Source organism: Neomonachus schauinslandi, chromosome 10 (assembly GCF_002201575.2).
Source record: "Neomonachus schauinslandi chromosome 10, ASM220157v2, whole genome shotgun sequence".
NCBI classification, from domain to species: domain Eukaryota; kingdom Metazoa; phylum Chordata; class Mammalia; order Carnivora; family Phocidae; genus Neomonachus; species Neomonachus schauinslandi.
The window spans coordinates 2,754,664-2,764,716 of record NC_058412.1 but is presented as its reverse complement, the minus strand read 5'-3'; the positions used below and the strand labels follow the sequence as shown (position 1 = coordinate 2,764,716).

General features: G+C 41.0%; 1 pseudogene; it reads left to right on the top strand.

The window, feature by feature from the left end:
- Positions 1–2,979: 2,979 nt before the first annotated feature.
- LOC123326007 overlaps positions 2,980–10,053 on the top strand; it is a 10,756-nt pseudogene continuing 3,682 nt past the window's right edge.

Sequence of the window (10,053 nt, the reverse complement as noted above, 5' to 3'; positions counted from 1 at the left end):
GGCAGAGGAAGAAGCAGGCTGTCCACTGAGCAGGGAGCCCACCCAGGGGCTCAATCCTGGGACTCCAGGATCATGACCCAAGCCAAAGGCAGATGCCTAACCGACTAAGCCAACTAGGCGCCCCTTTAATCTCTTTTATTATGGAATAGACCTCTCTCTTGTGTTCATTTGTTTGATTTGAATCACATTGTATATAAATGTGGTTGGCGATCCTGCAGAAAGCCTCAGCCCCCAGAGCTCCCTGGGTGTTTCCTCCTGGTGTCATTGTACTTGTTCTTCAACTTCCTGTGGTCTCTTTGACCTGGAAGTTAAGTCTAGGGCAGGAGTCAACAGCACACTATGTCCTGGTCTGGCCCCCAACCTGTTTTTGTGAATAAAGTTTTATTGAAACACAATCATACCAGTTGCTTACACATTGTCTAAGACTGCTTTTGTGTTGACAGAATTGAGTAGTTGTGAGAGAGAGCGTATAGCCCACAGATCTTTATTTTCTGCCCCTTTCCCAAGGAAGGTTTGCCAACCCCAGCCCAGAAATCCATTAGATGCACATGAAACATCCCAGGCACGCATCTCTCTGAGCTGACATGGCGCACCTGCTCGTGCACTGGACTGGGGGGCATGTGTGATGGGCTGCTCCCTCCCAACAAATCATGCTCAGTTTGTAGGCATCTCTCCACTGGAGGACTGCATCTGTTTCTTTTCAGTTTCTAAGGAATTTGTAAGGAAATGCTTTGACACTGAGTCATCCTTCCCCCAAATTTTGCAGTCAAAAATTTTCATTGATGGTTTTTGCCTGAATCAATTGTTTCTCATCTATCAGTACTTTCGCTTTTTTATTTTTTTATTTTTTTTAAAGATTTTTTATTTATTTGACAGAGAGAGACACAGCGAGAGAGGGAACACAAGCATGGGGAGTGGGAGAGGGAGAAGCAGGCTCCCCGCAGAGCAGGGAGCCCGATGTGGGGTTGGATCCCAGGATCCTGGGATCATGACCTGAGCTTAAGGCAGACGCTTAATGACTGAGCCACCCAGGCCCCCCAGGACTTTTGCATTTTTTAGATGGCATTCTGATGTAAACAAAAAGTGTTGCTTGTTTGCTTTCTGTTAGTTCTGCTTTTCATTTTTGAGTTTCTCAGCAAATTCTTGGGTTTTTACTTGTTCATGGGAAAAGCCTACACTTGCTATTTTTGATGTTTGAACTGTCTCACTGAATTTGCAGTGGAAGCCTCTTACAAATGGTTCTTGTATCCCTTTGACATGACAGCCTTAATATTAAGACTCATGCTCACTAGCACATGAAGGGTGCCTCAAAAGTACTTTGTATACAGTTACCTGCTCTGGAGCCAGAATCAGCCATTTCTCTGAGGAGGCTTAATGCCTTTTTGTGAGGAATGAGATTTAGAATCGAAGATCTGGGCACCTGTGTCCTGCTGCGGAAGGGTCGCTGCTTACAGCCTGCGGAGTAATTACAACTAGGAAACAAACACCCTCAGGAACTGACACCATTCTTCCCAATGCAAATTTCACATCAGAGAGTGTCCCCACATAGCTGCACCTGTTGTCTCTTACGCTAAAAAATCATCGTTCCTAAAACATTGATGTATTTATAAGTATGCATTTATAATTATACTATAATTATATAATGTATTTATAATTATATAACATATATTATATATAAAATATCATATAATTATAATTACAATATAAATATATGTCATTATAATATATTATAAATTATTACATATTTATAATTATATAAATGTTATATACAATTTTATATATATACATACATATATATAAGATTTTGAAGTTTCTAAAGCAATATTACTTCTAACTAAAAACCTACAACATGAAATTGCATATTCTTCTTAAAAATATATCCCCAGGATGTGTAAGCTGGGCACTGTGTCACAATTTATATGACAGTGTTTTCATTACAGAATTATAAATATGGTTTCAATTTTAGGCTTTTTTTTCTCTTTGATTTAGTGTTTCTGACATATAAGACGTTTTTGTATTTTCTTTATCCTGGATTCCTGGAGAAGCCATCCATGGAGAGGATGAAAGCACGGGAGCCTATTGCAAAGTGACCGGAGGGGTGCTGGAGGACCCTGCCAGCCACCAGGCGTGGCCCCCTGGACCCTGGCTCCAGCAGCAAAGTTCTGGAGAAGGAGCTGCAGGAGTCTTGCAAGAGAGCACATGGGCTCTGGGAGGAGAAAACCCCTTCTTCTGAAACACCCCTTCATCACCCTGTACTGACAGAGCTCCATGGTGCACCCGGGTGCAGAGAACGATATTCACGGGGTCCAGATCCGTTCTCACAGAGTAGGGACAGAGTGCAGATTTGGAACTGAGCCACAATAAATTAATAACAAGCAGAGAAACGTCCCCATAGCTGTCCTCGTGCACACTCCATTGGCGGCTACCTCTGTCTCCCACAGCCTTGTATGGAAGACACAAGTCTTGTGTCCCGTTTCTCCTCAGAAAGCTTGACGCACTTTAGAATCAGTGCCTTTGTTTGCCTTGTGACCTCAGTTTTTGAAAGGGTTCAAAAAAAGTGCTAGGGTTCTGTAACTAATCTGGCTTTTTCTCATTGTGAAGTAGTGATGCTCTTCTGAGGCTTTCTCCTTCCTAAAAGGAAGCAGAACGAGTGTGCATAACTCCCAGCTGGGGAATGCAAGTGTGTGTGGCATAAGGGGACATGAGAACAACCATGGCCTGGTGGGAACATTTGCAGAGCCATTCTGATGAGCCACCTCGCAGCACTTGGTCAAGCTGTGAAGAAGCAGTGCTTGTCCCTGCACCAGACTCCTCATGGACATCCGTCCCCCTAGAGTCTCAACAGATCCAAAAAGGACCCTCTCACAGAAGTTCAGCGCACTCTTGTTTGTGGTGGCGCAGAGCCGGGGGGAGTGGGTGGGACACACCAAGTCCCTACAACCACACACTCACACACCAGTCACGCACCAGTTCCGAAAAATGGGCCAGACGTACTCACGGTAAAGTGAGTGGATCTTAACAACTTTACTGCCGATTTCTGTAGTGCAACGACATTTACATAAATTGAAACTAATGCATATAAACCAATAATGCAGACTTTGCAAGAATAGATATGAACAAAAGGATATGCACGACCATATTAGAAAGACGGCCTATGGGAGTGCAGGAAATGGGATTGCGGAGTGAGAACACAAAGAAACAAATAGTAAAAGCCAACAAAAATGATAGTCAGCAATGACTATATACTGGATACTGTGCTTTGCACAAATTAACTTTTTTAATCCTCAGAACAGCACTAAGAGATTGGAGTTATTATTACCTTCATTTTACAAAGGAGAATATGGATGCACAGAGACGGGAAATAAATAGCCCCCGTTATCACAAACAGCAAGGTAGGAAATAAAACAAGTAGATCAATAATGATAAAGGACCATGAACTGAGGAGAATGATTAACTCAACCCTCTGTGCCTGAAGTTTACTAATAGTAATATCATGATAATAATAATAAAATCAACAGTGGCCACAGCCAGTAATAGGCATGAACTGGTTTTCTTATCGTGTTTGCTGTGATTAGTTGAATATAAGCACAATCTAAGCTTCTATAAAAAAGAGAAAGAGACTCCAAATTACTTTGACATAAACGACATCGTTTATTTTGCTTTGTTTTTAGATTTACTAAATATCCCAGCTTAACTCCCATTATGTTTTGTTTTTTCACTTTGCATCTAAACCAGCAGGAATGCAGAAAAGACCATGGGAGTTCCTACTCACCTCTTTATAATTCCGATGTTGTATATATGGTTCTGTCTGCTTCCCACTGACCGACAGCCTGAAGGCCAGACCCATCGCAGGCTGGAGAGTGTTAGTCTCCAGCTGGGGAGCCATTCCAGGTGCAACTTCGGAGTTCTGGTAAAAGGAGTAAAGTGAGAGAGACAGTGGTAAGTAATTCTCATTCCTTACTTTCCTTCATTCAGAAAAAATGTATCACCTATTTACATTTATCTTCCACTTTCTCATCAAAGACTTTGTTTGGATTGCTTAGCAACCTAAAATTATGGAAATTTAAGTGTCTTCAGGCTAACTTTATAAGTTACAGATAGTATTTACATTACAAAAAGTCAAAAATGTTCTTCTCTCCCCTCCCAGGTAATGTTTTTGGGTTTTCTGGGTTTTTTTAAGATTTTACTTATTTATTTGAGAGAGAGAGAGAGAGCAGGAGCAGAGGGGAGTGGGTGAGAGAGAGGGAGAAGCAGGCTCCCCACTGAGCAGGGAGCCCGATGCAGGGCTGGATCCCAGGACCCTGGGATCATGACTTGAGCAGAAAGCAGATGCCCAAATGACTGAGCCACCCAGGCGACCCCCTCCCAGGTAATGTTTGCCAAATTCGCCCTTTGCACAAATCCTGGAGCCCGCTGCTTGCCCATTAAGCAAGGAGCTGCATGGTGAGTTCAGAGGGCAGAGTCCCCAGGGCACCACACCAGCAGAGTGCTACGCACACAAATAACTTCCATTACCAAGAGTCTCTCATGCCTCGGGGTTTTTTTTTTTTTCTATAAAATGTGTAGCAAAGGGAAGGATTGGAGGTAGGAGCCATTTTCTCAAGCCATGAAGCTACCATCATGAAGAGCTTGACCATTGCTACCCCATCCTTAGTTGGTGCCAGGCTTTGCCTGTGTAACTGCTTTTGTTTTGAACACTTGCTGTACCAAACAGCACAAGCTAAATCACACTGCAGTAAAACAAATTCACATCATGGTGGCTTCAAACAATACAGCCACTTTGATTCCCTGGGGTTCTTTTTTGCACTTCTCATTAAGGACCTGAGCCAGCACAATGGCCAGTCTTTGCAGCCTTGCTGCTCCCCGGGGCAGCAGGAGGAGAGTCTTCAAGTGCCCCCAGTAATGAATGTGATGCTGACATTCACATTTTATTGGCCAAAGTAAAGCACAAGGAAATTACCATCTTCACCCGTTCCTAGAAGACAGAGAATTGGAAATAGTTAATAAACAGCATCGAGGGATGTGACAATCGCACCTGCTAAATAAAAATTTATCTTAAAAAGACCTTTTCAAACTGAGGCAATCCAGCTGTAGTAAGTGTCTCTCAAACACATTTCTAAATAATATTCTGTACAAAATACAGGGAAAATATTTGTATTAGCATTCTGTTTATATTACTTTTGCTTGTATTTGCAACAACTCATCCTTCTCACTGTCTGGCAATTAAACCACTCGCCGTTGGCAGAGTCATCGAAGATCGTATTTTAGGGCCCCCCATCATGGGAGGTGGTGGTTTGTGTTCACAGGAATGTATAAAATTTATGATAGGCTCTCTGCAATTCAATAAAAATGAACAGATAATTTTTATCTTAGGTAATACAATAAGATATTTCTTTAAAAAAAATATGTGAAATCTGGACAGATCCTAGCTGTTGGCAGGACATAAAACCTCTCAGTCATCCAAACCAATTCTTATCCTGTGAACTATTCACAACCTGTACACAGAAATCTACTCATTCACAAGTTGGGCTGTAACGGTGGGCTGGAAAACTGTTTGAAACTGTTTTGCTGATCATCCTAGCTCTAAATTAATCTCTGTTCATGCTTGCCTTGACCTTTACACAGAAAGGCTACTGCATAACCCAGGTTACAGTAACAGCTGTCCAGTGGGGAGGGTCAGCCCATGTGAGCCCTGGCAGAACATGCCCAGGCTGGTGGAAGCTTTGGGATTACTCCTTCTTACTCCTGACTGTAACCCGGTAGCGACGGCAATGGCAATGTTTGTCCACACTGTAGCTTTCCAGGAAGCACCTCCTTTTCAGATTCTCTGCTTGCGTTTTGGTCCCCAGGGGATGGCAGTGGCTTCCCGCAGTAGCTCATCTCTGGCTTCTCAGACCCATGCTTGCTCCCCTTCAATAAAGTCTACTCATCAGAATGATCCCAGGGAATCCGATTTCTGCCTGAACCCTGATGGATGCCACTGTGCAAACCCAGAGATCACTGTCCTGTGCGTGTGTGTATTCATTCACTGATACATGGGTCAAATCAGGAACACAGTCACCCAAAGATCAAACCACTTCCGCTTTAAACAGAAAATATCTGAGCTCTAAAAATGTAAAAACTATTACCAAATTCGACTCTCATTCTCAGCTTCTGGAAGCCAAGTCCTCAAAATTTATATCTCACAATGATTTCCCAAGATTTCCTACTCAGTGAAGTTCTATTGAGTTGTTTTTTTTTTTAATTAGGCATTGTGCAAGGAGATTTTATATCACATTTTGCTTATTCCAAGTAGCTTGTTAGTGTCCAAGTAACCTTGGACTTCCCTCAGTGATCTACTGTGTGCAGACTCTCATCCAAGCACTAAATGGTCTGTTGACTTTAATAAAATATGGGAGGAGTGCCTTTTTTTCCTTTGAAGTGATACATTCTCTGCCAAGTATTATGTTATTGTCCTAAGCTTCAACCCATGCTTCTCTAATTTGGGGTTTGGGGTTAGTCCCGGACAACCACATTTCCCCTCGGGCATCCAGCCCCATCCTTGGTGCAGCCAATAGTGAGCACCAGTGGGAGATGGCATGGTGCGGGGAGGGGTAAAGGACGGCTCCTGCCCATTTCTGCACCCCCTGCAGGTACACCAGCAATGACTGCATGATCCGAGGTCAAGGTTGCTGCTCTGGGATCCCTCTGAGCTCCAGGAGACCTTACACTAAGTGCACATCTCTTTCTATGCAGAGCTCCGCTCTAGCCAGCCCCCGACCTCTGCAAACAGCTGTCTACGTTCTAAAAATTATAAACTCCTTTGCTCCCTGACCTCTGAGGGCAGTAGCTGCTTTGTACGGTTCTTACTCTGTAATGTCTCTGTGCTTCCTTTTTGGTACTCCAGTTCTGAAATACCTGGTTAAAAATTCCGCACACCAAATTCTTCTGTTTAAATAATTGGTGTGGGGGCGCCTGGGTGGCTCAGTTGGTTAAGCGACTGCCTTCGGCTCAGGTCATGATCCTGGAGTCCCTGGATCCAGTCCCGCATCGGGCTCCCTGCTCGGCAGGGAGTCTGCTTCTCCCTCTGACCCTCCTCCCTCTCATGCTCTCTGTCTCTCATTCTCTCTCTTGCAAATAAATAAAATCTTTAAAAAAAAAAAAAAAGAAAAGAAAAAATCCATGTTATAAATGGAGTCAGGCAGTTCCAACCTGTGTTGGTCAAAGATCAACTGTATATGGATAGACAATTGCATATATATTGTCTTAAATAATTGTCTTAAATAATATATTGGCTTAAAATATATTATTGTCTTACAATAATATGTAATACATATGTAATGCAAACTATATAGAATATTATATGTAATAACATAATAATATATATAATTATCTTAAAATCTGTAAGGAATTGTTTTTATGCATCAGGATGTATATGTGTTGGTAGAATGCTATATTTGCAAACTTAGTTTTTTTGTTAGTCTAAACGCTTAGATTTGGAATTTCTAGATATATTTCTTCAATTTATACTCACGCCAACAGAATGAAAGTGAACTATCCCGTTTCACTCTCAAATCAAGGTGGCTAGTCTTCATACTTTAAACTCTCACACAAATATTAAAATGTTATTTTCAAGCACCAAAAATAATATGTTCATATTTTGATTGGCGTATCATGGGACTGTATATTGTTTTGGTGAAAATTCTTATTTTGGTAACAATGAGTTTGACAGGTTTTCTCTAGAAAGGTCTCACACAACTTTGGGTCTATTCCTGTCCATTTCTGTTCTTAGTTTTCACTACCACAGGACACAGCACCGCACGTGTAGTGACCAGAGGGGTCAGAAGTCTGGCCTGGTGTGGACAGAAAGCCCAGAAACACCTCCACACCTGCATTTAGTTGATTTTAGACAAAAGCATGAAGGCAATCTAAGGGAAAAAATAAGCTCAAAATATATCATAAACCTAAAAATACAAAACGTCAAACTACAGAAATTCATATAAAATGTCAAACTACAGAAGAAACATAAGAATTTATTTGTGTCATTGGATCAGGCAGGGAGTTCTAAGATGCAACATCAAAAGCACAATTCATAAAAAAATTATGAATTGCATATCATCACAATTTTTAAACTTGCTCCATAAAGACACTATTAAAAAGCAGGAAAGACAAATCAGAGACTAGTGAGAATACTTGTGTGAAGGTCTGTAGGGGGCTATTTACAGGAGCTGTGGTCCTAATTTCCAAGAACTGGAAACAGCCTGATGGTCCTCCATCCCGGCGTAAAGAAACCACAGTGGCACATTGGTCCAGGGCCTATTGCTGGGCAAACCGCTGAAACATATGGAGACACGCATGGCTCTCACTTGTGCCACGCTATGTGAAGGAAGATGAACTCAAAAGGCTGAACGATCTGTGATTGTACTGATTTGGCATTCTGGAAAAACAGCAGTAGCTGGGTGAAAACCATCGGGGTTGGCAGCTGTTGGAGGTGCGGGGAAAGACTGACAACCAAGGAAGGGCACCAAGAAAATTTGGGGGTGACAGACCAGTTCTGTGTCTTGAGCATGGTGCTGGTGATATGACCCTAGGCATCTGTCGGAACTGAGAACCACATACCCAAAAGAGTGATGTACATTGCAAGCAGGTGAAAATTTAAACAAGCAATTTAGATATATCTATAGTGAAAACTCCTGACTTGCTTTATACTTTAAGATATCTCCAATATATATATATTATATACTCTTGAGATATAGATATAGATATAGGTATAGATACAGATACGTTATTGAGGAGTGACATTTTATAATATTTATTCATTGTGGTCAAAGCTGCCAATTTTCTGATAGAAAACAATTACTGAAAATTTTCAGACAAAAAACAAAATATGAAAATAGAGTGGTGGTTCATATGCATATTAAAGAGTGTATTAGTATATAAAATTTAGTAAAATCATTATATTTCTTGAACCAATAGATGTTTATGAATTTAAAAAAAATCACAATAATAATAATAGAGATTAGGTTATATAATAATAGATATCAGGTTATATGATATTCTACTCTTTATAGGATTGCTTTGAGTACTAGCATTCATAATAGGAAACAAAAAATTTTAATGTAATTTATTTTATTTTATTTTAAGGTTTATTTTATTTTAAGTTTGTATTTATTTAAGTAATCTCTACACCCAATGTGGGGCTCAAACTCACAACCCCATGATCAAGAGTCGCATGCACTTCCAACTGAGCCAGCCAGGCGCCCTGGAAACAAAATTATTTTTGAAAGCTATAATTACTCTTCAATTATTAAATTAAATTTAGGTCCTGAACTCTTCAATAAAAAGCTTTATTTGGAAATTTATCATATCTTGTGATAATGAATGAAAACCCAATTGTCCATTTGGCAATTTGTCACCTGTAAATCCCATGAGGAAGAACAACTCCAAAATCATAACACCATCCATAATTAGTCTTATCTGATCTAGACAAAATTACATCTACACACACACACACACACACAAAGAGAGAGAAAAAAAGAAAGTAATGGAGAAAATGAGGAAATCAAAACATAATTTTCCTACCAATCAAACCAATTAAATTGCTCCATTGACACATTCATAGGTCCAGGTTTTATGAGCAAATTCTTCTCAAGTGAATGTGCAAATCAAGCCCATGAAAAAATACTAGAAGTAAAAAATGTAAGAGACAGCAATCGTGACAATGACCTTGTGTCTGCTCAGGAACTATTTAGACAATACCACCGCAAGCAGTCCTGAAGATTCCATCTGTGAGTTTGAGTCAATGAAATTGTAGCACTACCTCGGGCACCTGCGGGTCTCAGTCAGTGAAGTGTCCACCTTCAGCTCAGGTCGTGATCCCAGGTCCCGGGATGGAGCCCCACGTGGAGCCCCATGTCGAGCTCCGTGTCTAGCCCTGTGGGGGGGTCTTTGCTCAGTGGGAAGTCTGCTTGTCCCTCTGCCCTCCCCCTGCTTGCGCTCTCTCTTTCAAATAAATAAATAAAATTGAAAGAAAGAAAGAAAGAAAGAAGAAAGAAAAAGGAAAGGAAAGGAAAG